A 13,285-nucleotide genomic window follows, 5' to 3' on the forward strand; every position below is an offset into this window, starting at 1 on the left:
AGGTTAGGCCTGGGATTTTCACTCATCAGACTCATACTCTCGCATACTTCTCATACTTGTTGAACGGATCCTGGGCTATTTCTGGATTGGATCACGTAGTAATGTGGTACCACACTGAAACAGTCAATTAAACCTGGTTTTGATGAATATTTTAGAGAATAATTCATGTTAGGTCTAGGTTAGGTCTAGGATTTGCTCTCATCAGGCTCATTCTTTCGCATATTTCTCATACTTGATGGCTAGATCCTGGGCTTTCTCTGGATTGCATCACGTAGTAATGAAGTACAACACTGAAACACTCAATTAAACCTGGTTTCGATCAATATTATTGTGGATAACGCATGTTAGGTCTAGGTTAGGCCTGGGATTTACTCTCATCAGGGTCATACTTTCGCAGTTTTAACATACATGTTGACCTGATCGAGGGTTTTTTCTGCTTTGGATCACGTAGTAATGTGGTACCACACTGAAACATTCAAATATACCTGGTCTTGATAAATATTTTAGAGGATAACGCATGTTAGTTCTGGGTTAGGTCTAGGATTTGCCCTCATCAGGCTCACACTTTCGCATATTTCTCATACTTCATGGCTGGATCCTGGGCTATTACTGTTTTAGATCACGTAGTAATGTGGTACCACACTGAAACAGTCAATTAAACCTGGTTTCGATCAATATTTTAGAGAATAATTCATGTTAGGTCTGGGTTAGGTCTGGGATTTGCTCTCATCAGGCTCATTCTTTCGCATATTTCTCAAACTTGATGGCTAGATCCTGGGCTTTTTCTGGATTGCATCACGTAGTAATGTGGTACCACACTGAAACTTTCAATTAAACCAGGTCTTGATAAATATTTTAGAGGCTAACGCATGTTAGGTCTGGGTTAGGTCTAGGATTTGCCCACATCAGGCTCATACTTTCGGATATATCTCATACTTCATGGCTAGATCCTGGGCTGTTTCTGGATTGTATCACGTAGTAATGTGGTACCACGCTGAAACAGTCAATTAAACCTGGTTTCGATCAATATTTTAGAGGACAATGCAAGTTAGGTCTGGGATAAGTCTGGGATTTGCCCACATCTGGGTCATACTTTCGCATTTTTCACATACTTGTTGAACAGATCCCGGGTTTTTCCTGGTTTGGATCGCGCAGTAATGTGGTACCACACTGAAACAGCCCACTAAACCTGGTTTCGATCAATATTTTAGAGGATAACGAAAGGTATGTCTAGGTTAGGCCTGGGATTTGCCCTCATCAGACTCATGCTTTCGCATTTTTCACATACTTGTTGAACAGATCCTGGGTTTTTTCTGGTATGGATCACGTAGTAATGTGGGACCACACTGAAACATTCAGTTAAACCTGGTCTTGATAAATATCTTAGAGGATAACGCATGTTAGGTCTGAGTTAGGTCTAGGATTTGCTCTCGTCAGGCTCATACTTTCGCATATTTCTCATACCTCATGGCTAGATCCTGGGCTATTTCAATTAAACCTGGTTTCGATCAATATTTTAGAGGATAACGCAACTTAGGTCTGGTATAGGTCTGGGATTTGCCCTCATCAGGCTCATACTTTCGCATTTTTCACATACTTGTTGAACAGATCCTGGGTATTTTCTGGTATGGATCACGTAGTAATGTGGTACCATACTGAAACATTCAGTTAAACCTGGTCTTGATAAATATTTTAGAGGATAACGCATGTTAGGTCTGGGTTAGGTCTAGGATTTGCCCACATCAGGCTCATACTTTCGCATATTTCTCATACTTCATGGCTAGATCCTGGGCTGTTTCTGGATTGTATCACGTAGTAATGTGGTACCACGCTGAAACAGTCAATTAAACCTGGTTTCGATCAATATTTTAGAGGACAATGCAAGTTAGGTCTGGGATAGGTCTGGGATTTGCCCACATCTGGGTCATACTTTCGCATTTTTCACATACTTGTTGAACAGATCCTGGGTTTTTTCTGGTTTGGATCGCGCAGTAATGTGGTACCACACTGAAACAGCCCACTAAACCTGGTTTCGATCAATATTTTAGAGGATAACGAAAGGTATGTCTAGGTTAGGCCTGGGATTTGCCCTCATCAGACTCATGCTTTCGCATTTTTCAAATACTTGTTGAACAGATCCTGGGTTTTTTCTGGTATGGATCACGTAGTAATGTGGGACCACACTGGAACATTCAGTTAAACCTGGTCTTGATAAATATTTTAGAGGATAACGCATGTTAGGTCTGAGTTAGGTCTAGGATTTGCTCTCGTCAGGCTCATACTTTCGCATATTTCTCATGCCTCATGGCTAGATCCTGGGCTATTTCAATTAAACCTGGTTTCGATCAATATTTTAGAGGATAACGCAAGTTAGGTCTGGTATAGGTCTGGGATTTGCCCTCATCAGGCTCATACTTTCGCGATTTTCACATACTTGTTGAACAGATCCTGGGTTTTTTTCTGGTTTGGATCACGTAGTAGTGTGGTACCATACTGGAACTGTCCATTAAACCTGGTCTCGATGAATATTTTTGAGGATAACGCATGTTAGGTCTAGGTTAGGCCGAGGATTTTCACTCATCAGACTCATACTTTCGCATTCTTCACATACTTGTTGAGCGGATCCTGGGTTTCTTCTTGTTTGGATCAGGTAGTAATGTGGGACCACACTAAAACAGTCAATTAAACCTGGTTTCGATCAATATTTTAGAGGATAACGCAAGTTAGGTCTGGGATAGGTCTGGGATTCGCCCTCATCAGGCTCATACTTTCGCGTTTTTCTCATACTTCATGGCTAGATCCTGGGCTGTTTCAGGATTGTATCACGTAGTAATGTGGTACCACGCTGAAACAGTCTATTAAACCTGGTTTCAATCAATATTTTTGAGGATAACGCATGTTAGGTCTAGGTAACGCCTGGGATTTTCACTCATCAGACTCATTCTTTCGCATTCTTCACATACCTGTTTAACGGATCCTGGGTTTTTTCTGGTTTGGATCACGTAGTACTGTGGGTCCACGCTGAACCAATCAATTAAACCTGGTCTTGATAAATATTTTAGAGGATAACGCATGTTAGGTCTGGGTTAGGTCTAGGATTTGCCCTCATCAGGCTCATACTTTCGCATATTTCTCATACTTCATGGCTAGATCCTTGGCTGTTTCTGGATTGGATCACGTAGTAATGTGGTACCACACTGAAACAGTCGATTAAACCAGTTTTCGATCAATATTTTTGAGGATAACGCATGTTAGGTCTGGGTTAGGTCTAGGATTTGCTCTCGTCAGGCTCATACTTTCGCATATTTCTCATACCTCATGGCTAGATCCTGGGCTATTTCTGGATTGGATCACGTAGTAATGTGGTACAACACTGAAACAGTCAATTAAACCTGGTTTCCATCAATATCTTAGAGGACAACGCAAGTTAGGTCTGGGATAGGTCTGGGATTTGCCCTCATCAGACTCATACGTTCGCGTTTTTCACATACTTGTTGAACGGATCCTGGGTTTTTTCTGGTTTGGATAACGTAGTAATGTTGTACCACACTGAAGCAGTCCATTAAACCTGGTTTGGATCAATATTTTAGAGGATAATGCATGTTAGGTCTAGGTTAGCCCTGAGATTTTCACTCATCAGACTCATACTTTCGCATTCTTCAGATACCTGTTGGACGGATCCTGTGTTTTTTCTGGTATGGTTCACGTAGTAATGTGGTACCACACTGAAACAATCAATTAAACCTGGTCTTGATAAATATTTTAGAGGATAACACATGTTAGGTCTGGGTTAGGCCTGGGATTTGCCCTCATCAGGGTCATACTTTCGCAGTTCTAACATACATGTTGACCTGATCGAGGGATTTTTCTGCTTTGGATCACGTAGTAAAGTGGTACCACACTGAAACAGACCACTAAACCTGGTTTGGATCAATATTTTAGAGGATAATGCATGTTAGGTTTAGGTTAGCCCTGAGATTTTCACTCATCAGACTCACACTTTCGCATTTTTCACATACTTGTTGAACAGATCCTGGGTTTTTTCTGGTTTGGATCGCGCAGTAATGTGGTACCACACTGAAACAGCCCTCTAAACCTGGTTTCGATCAATATTTTAGAGGATAACGAAAGTTATGTCTAGGTTAGGCCTGGGATTTGCCCTCATCAGACTCATGCTTTCGCATTTTTCACATACTTGTTGAACAGATCCTGGGTTTTTTCTGGTATGGATCACGTAGTAATGTGGGACCACACTGAAACATTCAGTTAAACCTGGTTTGGATCAATATTTTAGAGGATAACGCATGTTAGGTTTGGGTTAGGTCTAGGATTTGCCCTCGTCAGGCTCATACTTTCGCATATTTCTCATACTTCATGGCTAGATCCTGGGCTGTTTCAGGATTGTATCACGTAGTAATGTGGTACCACGCTGAAACAGTCTATTAAACCTGGTTTCAATCAATATTTTTGAGGATAACGCATGTTAGGTCTAGGTAAGGCCTGGGATTTTCACTCATCAGACTCATTCTTTCGCAATCTTCACATACCTGTTGAACGGATCCTGGGTTTTTTCTGGTTTGGATCACGTAGTAATGTGGGACCACACTGAACCAATCAATTAAACCTGGTCTTGATAAATATTTTAGAGGATAACGCATGTTAGGTCTGGGTTAGGTCTAGGATTTGCCCTCATCAGGCTCATACTTTCGCATATTTCTCATACTTCATGGCTAGATCCTTGGCTGTTTCTGGATTGGATCACGTAGTAATGTGGTACCACACTGAAACAGTCAATTAAACCTGGTTTCGGTCAATATTTTAGAGGACAATGCAAGTTAGGTCTGGGATAGGTCTGGGATTTGCCCACATCAGGGTCATACTTTCGCATTTTTCACATACTTGTTGAACAGATCCTGGGTATTTTCTGGTATGGATCACGTAGTAATGTGGTACCATACTGAAACATTCAGTTAAACCTGGTCTTGATAAATATTTTAGAGGATAACGCATGTTAGGTCTGGGTTAGGTCTAGGATTTGCCCACATCAGGCTCATACTTTCGCATATTTCTCATACTTCATGGCTAGATCCTGGGCTGTTTCTGGATTGTATCACGTAGTAATGTGGTACCACGCTGAAACAGTCAATTAAACCTGGTTTCGATCAATATTTTAGAGGACAATGCAAGTTAGGTCTGGGATAGGTCTGGGATTTGCCCACATCTGGGTCATACTTTCGCATTTTTCACATACTTGTTGAACAGATCCTGGGTTTTTTCTGGTTTGGATCGCGCAGTAATGTGGTACCACACTGAAACAGCCCACTAAACCTGGTTTCGATCAATATTTTAGAGGATAACGAAAGGTATGTCTAGGTTAGGCCTGGGATTTGCCCTCATCAGACTCATGCTTTCGCATTTTTCAAATACTTGTTGAACAGATCCTGGGTTTTTTCTGGTATGGATCACGTAGTAATGTGGGACCACACTGGAACATTCAGTTAAACCTGGTCTTGATAAATATTTTAGAGGATAACGCATGTTAGGTCTGAGTTAGGTCTAGGATTTGCTCTCGTCAGGCTCATACTTTCGCATATTTCTCATACCTCATGGCTAGATCCTGGGCTATTTCAATTAAACCTGGTTTCGATCAATATTTTAGAGGATAACGCAAGTTAGGTCTGGTATAGGTCTGGGATTTGCCCTCATCAGGCTCATACTTTCGCGATTTTCACATACTTGTTGAACAGATCCTGGGTTTTTTTCTGGTTTGGATCACGTAGTAGTGTGGTACCATACTGGAACTGTCCATTAAACCTGGTCTCGATGAATATTTTTGAGGATAACGCATGTTAGGTCTAGGTTAGGCCGAGGATTTTCACTCATCAGACTCATACTTTCGCATTCTTCACATACTTGTTGAACGGATCCTGGGTTTCTTCTTGTTTGGATCAGGTAGTAATGTGGGACCACACTAAAACAGTCAATTAAACCTGGTTTCGATCAATATTTTAGAGGATAACGCAAGTTAGGTCTGGGATAGGTCTGGGATTCGCCCTCATCAGGCTCATACTTTCGCGTTTTTCTCATACTTCATGGCTAGATCCTGGGCTGTTTCAGGATTGTATCACGTAGTAATGTGGTACCACGCTGAAACAGTCTATTAAACCTGGTTTCAATCAATATTTTTGAGGATAACGCATGTTAGGTCTAGGTAACGCCTGGGATTTTCACTCATCAGACTCATTCTTTCGCATTCTTCACATACCTGTTTAACGGATCCTGGGTTTTTTCTGGTTTGGATCACGTAGTAATGTGGGTCCACGCTGAACCAATCAATTAAACCTGGTCTTGATAAATATTTTAGAGGATAACGCATGTTAGGTCTGGGTTAGGTCTAGGATTTGCCCTCATCAGGCTCATACTTTCGCATATTTCTCATACTTCATGGCTAGATCCTTGGCTGTTTCTGGATTGGATCACGTAGTAATGTGGTACCACACTGAAACAGTCGATTAAACCAGTTTTCGATCAATATTTTTGAGGATAACGCATGTTAGGTCTGGGTTAGGTCTAGGATTTGCTCTCGTCAGGCTCATACTTTCGCATATTTCTCATACCTCATGGCTAGATCCTGGGCTATTTCTGGATTGGATCACGTAGTAATGTGGTACAACACTGAAACAGTCAATTAAACCTGGTTTCCATCAATATCTTAGAGGACAACGCAAGTTAGGTCAGGGATAGGTCTGGGATTTGCCCTCATCAGACTCATACGTTCGCGTTTTTCACATACTTGTTGAACGGATCCTGGGTTTTTTCTGGTTTGGATAACGTAGTAATGTTGTACCACACTGAAGCAGTCCATTAAACCTGGTTTGGATCAATATTTTAGAGGATAATGCATGTTAGGTCTAGGTTAGCCCTGAGATTTTCACTCATCAGACTCATACTTTCGCATTCTTCAGATACCTGTTGGACGGATCCTGTGTTTTTTCTGGTATGGTTCACGTAGTAATGTGGTACCACACTGAAACAATCAATTAAACCTGGTCTTGATAAATATTTTAGAGGATAACACATGTTAGGTCTGGTTTAGGCCTGGGATTTGCCCTCATCAGGGTCATACTTTCGCAGTTCTAACATACATGTTGACCTGATCGAGGGATTTTTCTGCTTTGGATCACGTAGTAAAGTGGTACCACACTGAAACAGACCACTAAACCTGGTTTGGATCAATATTTTAGAGGATAATGCATGTTAGGTTTAGGTTAGCCCTGAGATTTTCACTCATCAGACTCACACTTTCGCATTTTTCACATACTTGTTGAACAGATCCTGGGTTTTTTCTGGTTTGGATCGCGCAGTAATGTGGTACCACACTGAAACAGCCCTCTAAACCTGGTTTCGATCAATATTTTAGAGGATAACGAAAGTTATGTCTAGGTTAGGCCTGGGATTTGCCCTCATCAGACTCATGCTTTCGCATTTTTCACATACTTGTTGAACAGATCCTGGGTTTTTTCTGGTATGGATCACGTAGTAATGTGGGACCACACTGAAACATTCAGTTAAACCTGGTTTGGATCAATATTTTAGAGGATAACGCATGTTAGGTTTGGGTTAGGTCTAGGATTTGCCCTCGTCAGGCTCATACTTTCGCATATTTCTCATACTTCATGGCTAGATCCTGGGCTGTTTCAGGATTGTATCACGTAGTAATGAGGTACCACACTCAAACAGTCGATTAAACCAGGTTTCGATCAATATTTTTGAGGATAACGCATGTTAGGTCTAGGTTAGGCCTGGGATTTTCACTAATCAGACTCATACTCTCGCATACTTCTCATACTTGTTGAACGGATCCTGGGCTATTTCTGGATTGGATCACGTAGTAATGTGGTACCACACTGAAACAGTCAATTAAACCTGGTTTTGATGAATATTTTAGAGAATAATTCATGTTAGGTCTAGGTTAGGTCTAGGATTTGCTCTCATCAGGCTCATTCTTTCGCACATTTCTCATACTTGATGGCTAGATCCTGGGCTTTCTCTGGATTGCATCACGTAGTAATGAAGTACAACACTGAAACACTCAATTAAACCTGGTTTCGATCAATATTATTGTGGATAACGCATGTTAGGTCTAGGTTAGGCCTGGGATTTACTCTCATCAGGGTCATACTTTCGCAGTTTTAACATACATGTTGACCTGATCGAGGGTTTTTTCTGCTTTGGATCACGTAGTAATGTGGTACCACACTGAAACATTCAAATATACCTGGTCTTGATAAATATTTTAGAGGATAACGCATGTTAGTTCTGGGTTAGGTCTAGGATTTGCCCTCATCAGGCTCACACTTTCGCATATTTCTCATACTTCATGGCTGGATCCTGGGCTATTACTGTTTTGGATCACGTAGTAATGTGGTACCACACTGAAACAGTCAATTAAACCTGGTTTCGATCAATATTTTAGAGAATAATTCATGTTAGGTCTGGGTTAGGTCTGGGATTTGCTCTCATCAGGCTCATTCTTTCGCATATTTCTCGTACCTGATGGCTAGATCCTGGGCTTTTTCTGGATTGCATCACGTAGTAATGAAGTACAACACTGAAACAGTAAATTCAACCTGGTTTCGATAAATATTTTAGAGAATAATTCATGTTAGGTCTAGGTTAGGTCTGGGATTTGCTCCCATCAGGTTCATGCTTTCGCATTTTTCACATACTTGTTGAACAGATCCTGGGTTTTTTCTGGTATGGTTCACGTAGTAATGTGGTACCATACTGAAACATTCAGTTAAACCTGGTCTTGATAAATAATTTTGAGGATAACGCATGTTAGGTCTGGGTTAGGCCTGGGATTTGCCCTCATCAGGGTCATACTTTCGCAGTTCTAACATACATGTTGACCTGATCGAGGGTTTTTTCTGGTTTGGATCAGGTAGTAATGTGATACCACGCTGAAACAGTCAATTAAACCTTGTTTCGATCAATATTTTAGAGGATAACGTAAGTTAGGTCTGGGATAGGTCTGGGATTTGCCCTCATCAGACTCATGCTTTCGCATTTTTCACATACTTGTTGAACAGATCCTGGGTTTTTTCTGGTATGGATCACGTAGTAATGTGGTACCATACTGAAACATTCAGTTAAACCTGGTCTTGATAAATATTTTAGAGGATAACGCATGTTAGGTCTGGGTTAGGTCTAGGATTTGCCCACATCAGGCTCATACTTTCGCATATTTCTCATACTTCATGGCTAGATCCTGGGCTGTTTCTGGATTGTATCACGTAGTAATGTGGTACCACGCTGAAACAGTCAATTAAACCTGGTTTCGATCAATATTTTAGAGGACAATGCAAGTTAGGTCTGGGATAAGTCTGGGATTTGCCCTCATCAGACTCATACGTTCGCGTTTTTCACATACTTGTTGAACGGATCCTGGGTTTTTTCTGGTTTGGATAATGTAGTAATGTTGTACCACACTGAAGCAGCCCATTAAACCTGGTTTGGATCAATATTTTAGAGGATAACGCATGTTAGGTTTGGGTTAGGTCTAGGATTTGCCCTCGTCAGGCTCATACTTTCGCATATTTCTCATACTTCATGGCTAGATCCTGGGCTGTTTCAGGATTGTATCACGTAGTAATGTGGTACCACGCTGAAACAGTCTATTAAACCTGGTTTCAATCAATATTTTTGAGGATAACGCATGTTAGGTCTAGGTAAGGCTTGGGATTTTCACTCATCAGACTCATTCTTTCGCATTCTTCACATACCTGTTGAACGGATCCTGGGTTTTTTCTGGTTTGGATCACGTAGTAATGTGGGACCACACTGAAACAATCAATTAAACCAGATCTTGATAAATATTTTAGATGATAACGCATGTTAGGTCTGGGTTAGGTCTAGGATTTGCCCTCATCAGGCTCATACTTTCGCATATTTCTCATACTTCATGGCTAGATCCTGGGCTGTTTCTGGATTGGATCACGTAGTAATGTGATACCACGCTGAAACAGTCAATTAAACCTTGTTTCGATCAATATTTTAGAGGACAACGTAAGTTAGGTCTGGGATAGGTCTGGGATTTGCCCTCATCAGACTCATGCTTTCGCATTTTTCACATACTTGTTGAACAGATCCTGGGTTTTTTCTGGTATGGATCACGTAGTAATGTGGTACCATACTGAAACATTCAGTTAAACCTGGTCTTGATAAATATTTTAGAGGATAACGCATGTTAGGTCTGGGTTAGGTCTAGGATTTGCCCTCATCAGGCTCATACTTTCGCATATTTCTTATACTTCATGTATAGATCCTGGGCTATTTTCTGGCTTGGATCACATAGTAATGTGGTACCACAATGAAACAGTCGATTAAACCAGGTTTCGATCAATATTTTTGCGGATAACGCAATTTAGGTCTAGGTTAGGCCGAGGATTTTCACTCATCAGACTCATACTTTCGCATTCTTCAGATACTTGTTGAACTGATCCTGGGTTTTTTCTGGTATGGTTCACGTAGTAATGTTGTACCACACTGAAACAGTCGATTAAACCAGGTTTCGATCAATATTTTTGAGGATAACGCATGTTAGGTCTAGGTTAGGCCTGAGATTTTCACTCATCAGACTCATACTTTCGCATTCTTCAGATACCTGTTGAACGGATCCTGGGTTTTTTCTGGTATGGTTCACGTAGTAATGTGGTACCACACTGAAACAATCAATTAAACCAGATCTTGATAAATATTTTAGATGATAACGCATGTTAGGTCTGGGTTAGGTCTAGGATTTGCCCTCATCAGGCTCATACTTTCGCATATTTCTCATACTTCATGGCTAGATCCTGGGCTGTTTCTGGATTGGATCACGTAGTAATGTGGTACCACACTGAAACAGTCAATTAAACCTGGTTTCGGTCAATATTTTAGAGGATAATGCATGTTAGGTCTAGGTTAGCCCTGAGATTTTCACTCATCAGACTCATACTTTCGCATTCTTCAGATACCTGTTGAACGGATCCTGGGTTTTTTCTGGTATGGTTCACGTAGTAATGTGGTACCATACTGAAACATTCAGTTAAACCTGGTCTTGATAAATATTTTTGAGGATAACGCATGTTAGGTCTGGGTTAGGCCTGGGATTTGCCGTCATCAGGGTCATACTTTCGCAGTTCTAACATACATGTTGACCTGATCGAGGGTTTTTTCTGCTTTGGATCACGTAGTAAAGTGGTACCACACTGAAACAGACCACTAAACCTGGTTTGGATCAATATTTTAGAGGATAATGCATGTTAGGTTTAGGTTAGCCCTGAGATTTTCACTCATCAGACTCATACTTTCGCATTCTTCAGATACCTGTTGAACGGATCCTGGGTTTTTTCTGGTATGGTTCACGTAGTAATGTGGTACCATACTGAAACATTCAGTTAAACCTGGACTTGATAAATAATTTTGAGGATAACGCATGTTAGGTCTGGGTTAGGCCTGGGATTTGCCCTCATCAGGGTCATACTTTCGCAGTTCTAACATACATGTTGACCTGATCGAGGGTTTTTTCTGCTCTGGATCACGTAGTAAAGTGGTACCACACTGAAACAGTCCACTAAACCTGGTTTGGATCAATATTTTAGAGGACAATGCAAGTTAGGTCTGGGATAGGTCTGGGATTTGCCCTCATCAGTGTCATACTTTCGCATTTTTCACATACTTGTTGAACAGATCCTGGGTTTTTTCTGGTTTGGATCGCGCAGTAATGTGGTACCACACTGAAACAGCCCACTAAACCTGGTTTCGATCAATATTTTAGAGGATGACGAAAGTTATGTCTAGGTTAGGCTTGGGATTTGCCCTCATCAGACTCATGCTTTCGCATTTTTCACATACTTGTTGAACAGATCCTGGGTTTTTTCTGGTATGGATCACGTAGTAATGTGGGACCACACTGAAACATTCAGTTAAACCTGGTCTTGACAAATATTTTTGAGGATAACGCATGTTAGGTCTGGGATAGGTCTGGGATTTGCCCTCATCAGACTCATACTTTCGCATTCTTCACATACTTGTTGAACGGATCCTGGGTTTTTTCTGGTTTGGATCAGGTAGTAATGTGGAACCACACTAAAACAGTCAATTAAACCTGGTTTCGATCAATATTTTAGAGGATAACGCAAGTTAGGTCTGGGATAGGTCTGGGATTCGCCCTCATCAGGCTCATACTTTCGCATTTTTCACATACTTGTTGAACTGATCCTGGGTTTTTTCTGGTTTGGATCACGTAGTAATGTTGTACCACACTGAAGCAGCCCATTAAACCTGGTTTGGATCAATATTTTAGAGGATAACGCATGTTAGGTTTGGGTTAGGTCTAGGATTTGCCCTCGTCAGGCTCATACTTTCGCATATTTCTCATACTTCATGGCTAGATCCTGGGCTGTTTCAGGATTGTATCACGTAGTAATGTGGTACCACGCTGAAACAGTCTATTAAACCTGGTTTCAATCAATATTTTTGAGGATAACGCATGTTAGGTCTAGGTAAGGCTTGGGATTTTCACTCATCAGACTCATTCTTTCGCATTCTTCACATACCTGTTGAACGGATCCTGGGTTTTTTCTGGTTTGGATCACGTAGTAATGTGGGACCACACTGAACCAATCAATTAAACCTGGTCTTGATAAATATTTTAGAGGATAACGCATGTTAGGTCTGGGTTAGGTCTAGGATTTGCCCACATCAGGCTCATACTTTCGCATATTTCTCATACTTCATGGCTAGATCCTGGGCTGTTTCTGGATTGTATCACGTAGTAATGTGATACCACGCTGAAACAGTCAATTAAACCTTGTTTCGATCAATATTTTAGAGGATAACGTAAGTTAGGTCTGGGATAGGTCTGGGATTTGCCCTCATCAGACTCATGCTTTCGCATTTTTCACATACTTGTTGAACAGATCCTGGGTTTTTTCTGGTATGGATCACGTAGTAATGTGGTACCATACTGAAACATTCAGTTAAACCTGGTCTTGATAAATATTTTAGAGGATAACGCATGTTAGGTCTGGGTTAGGTCTAGGATTTGCCCACATCAGGCTCATACTTTCGCATATATCTCATACTTCATGGCTAGATCCTGGGCTGTTTCTGGATTGTATCACGTAGTAATGTGGTACCACGCTGAAACAGTCAATTAAACCTGGTTTCGATCAATATTTTAGAGGACAATGCAAGTTAGGTCTGGGATAAGTCTGGGATTTGCCCACATCTGGGTCAT

Source organism: Colletes latitarsis, unplaced genomic scaffold (assembly GCF_051014445.1).
Source record: "Colletes latitarsis isolate SP2378_abdomen unplaced genomic scaffold, iyColLati1 scaffold0013, whole genome shotgun sequence".
Classification (NCBI taxonomy): domain Eukaryota; kingdom Metazoa; phylum Arthropoda; class Insecta; order Hymenoptera; family Colletidae; genus Colletes; species Colletes latitarsis.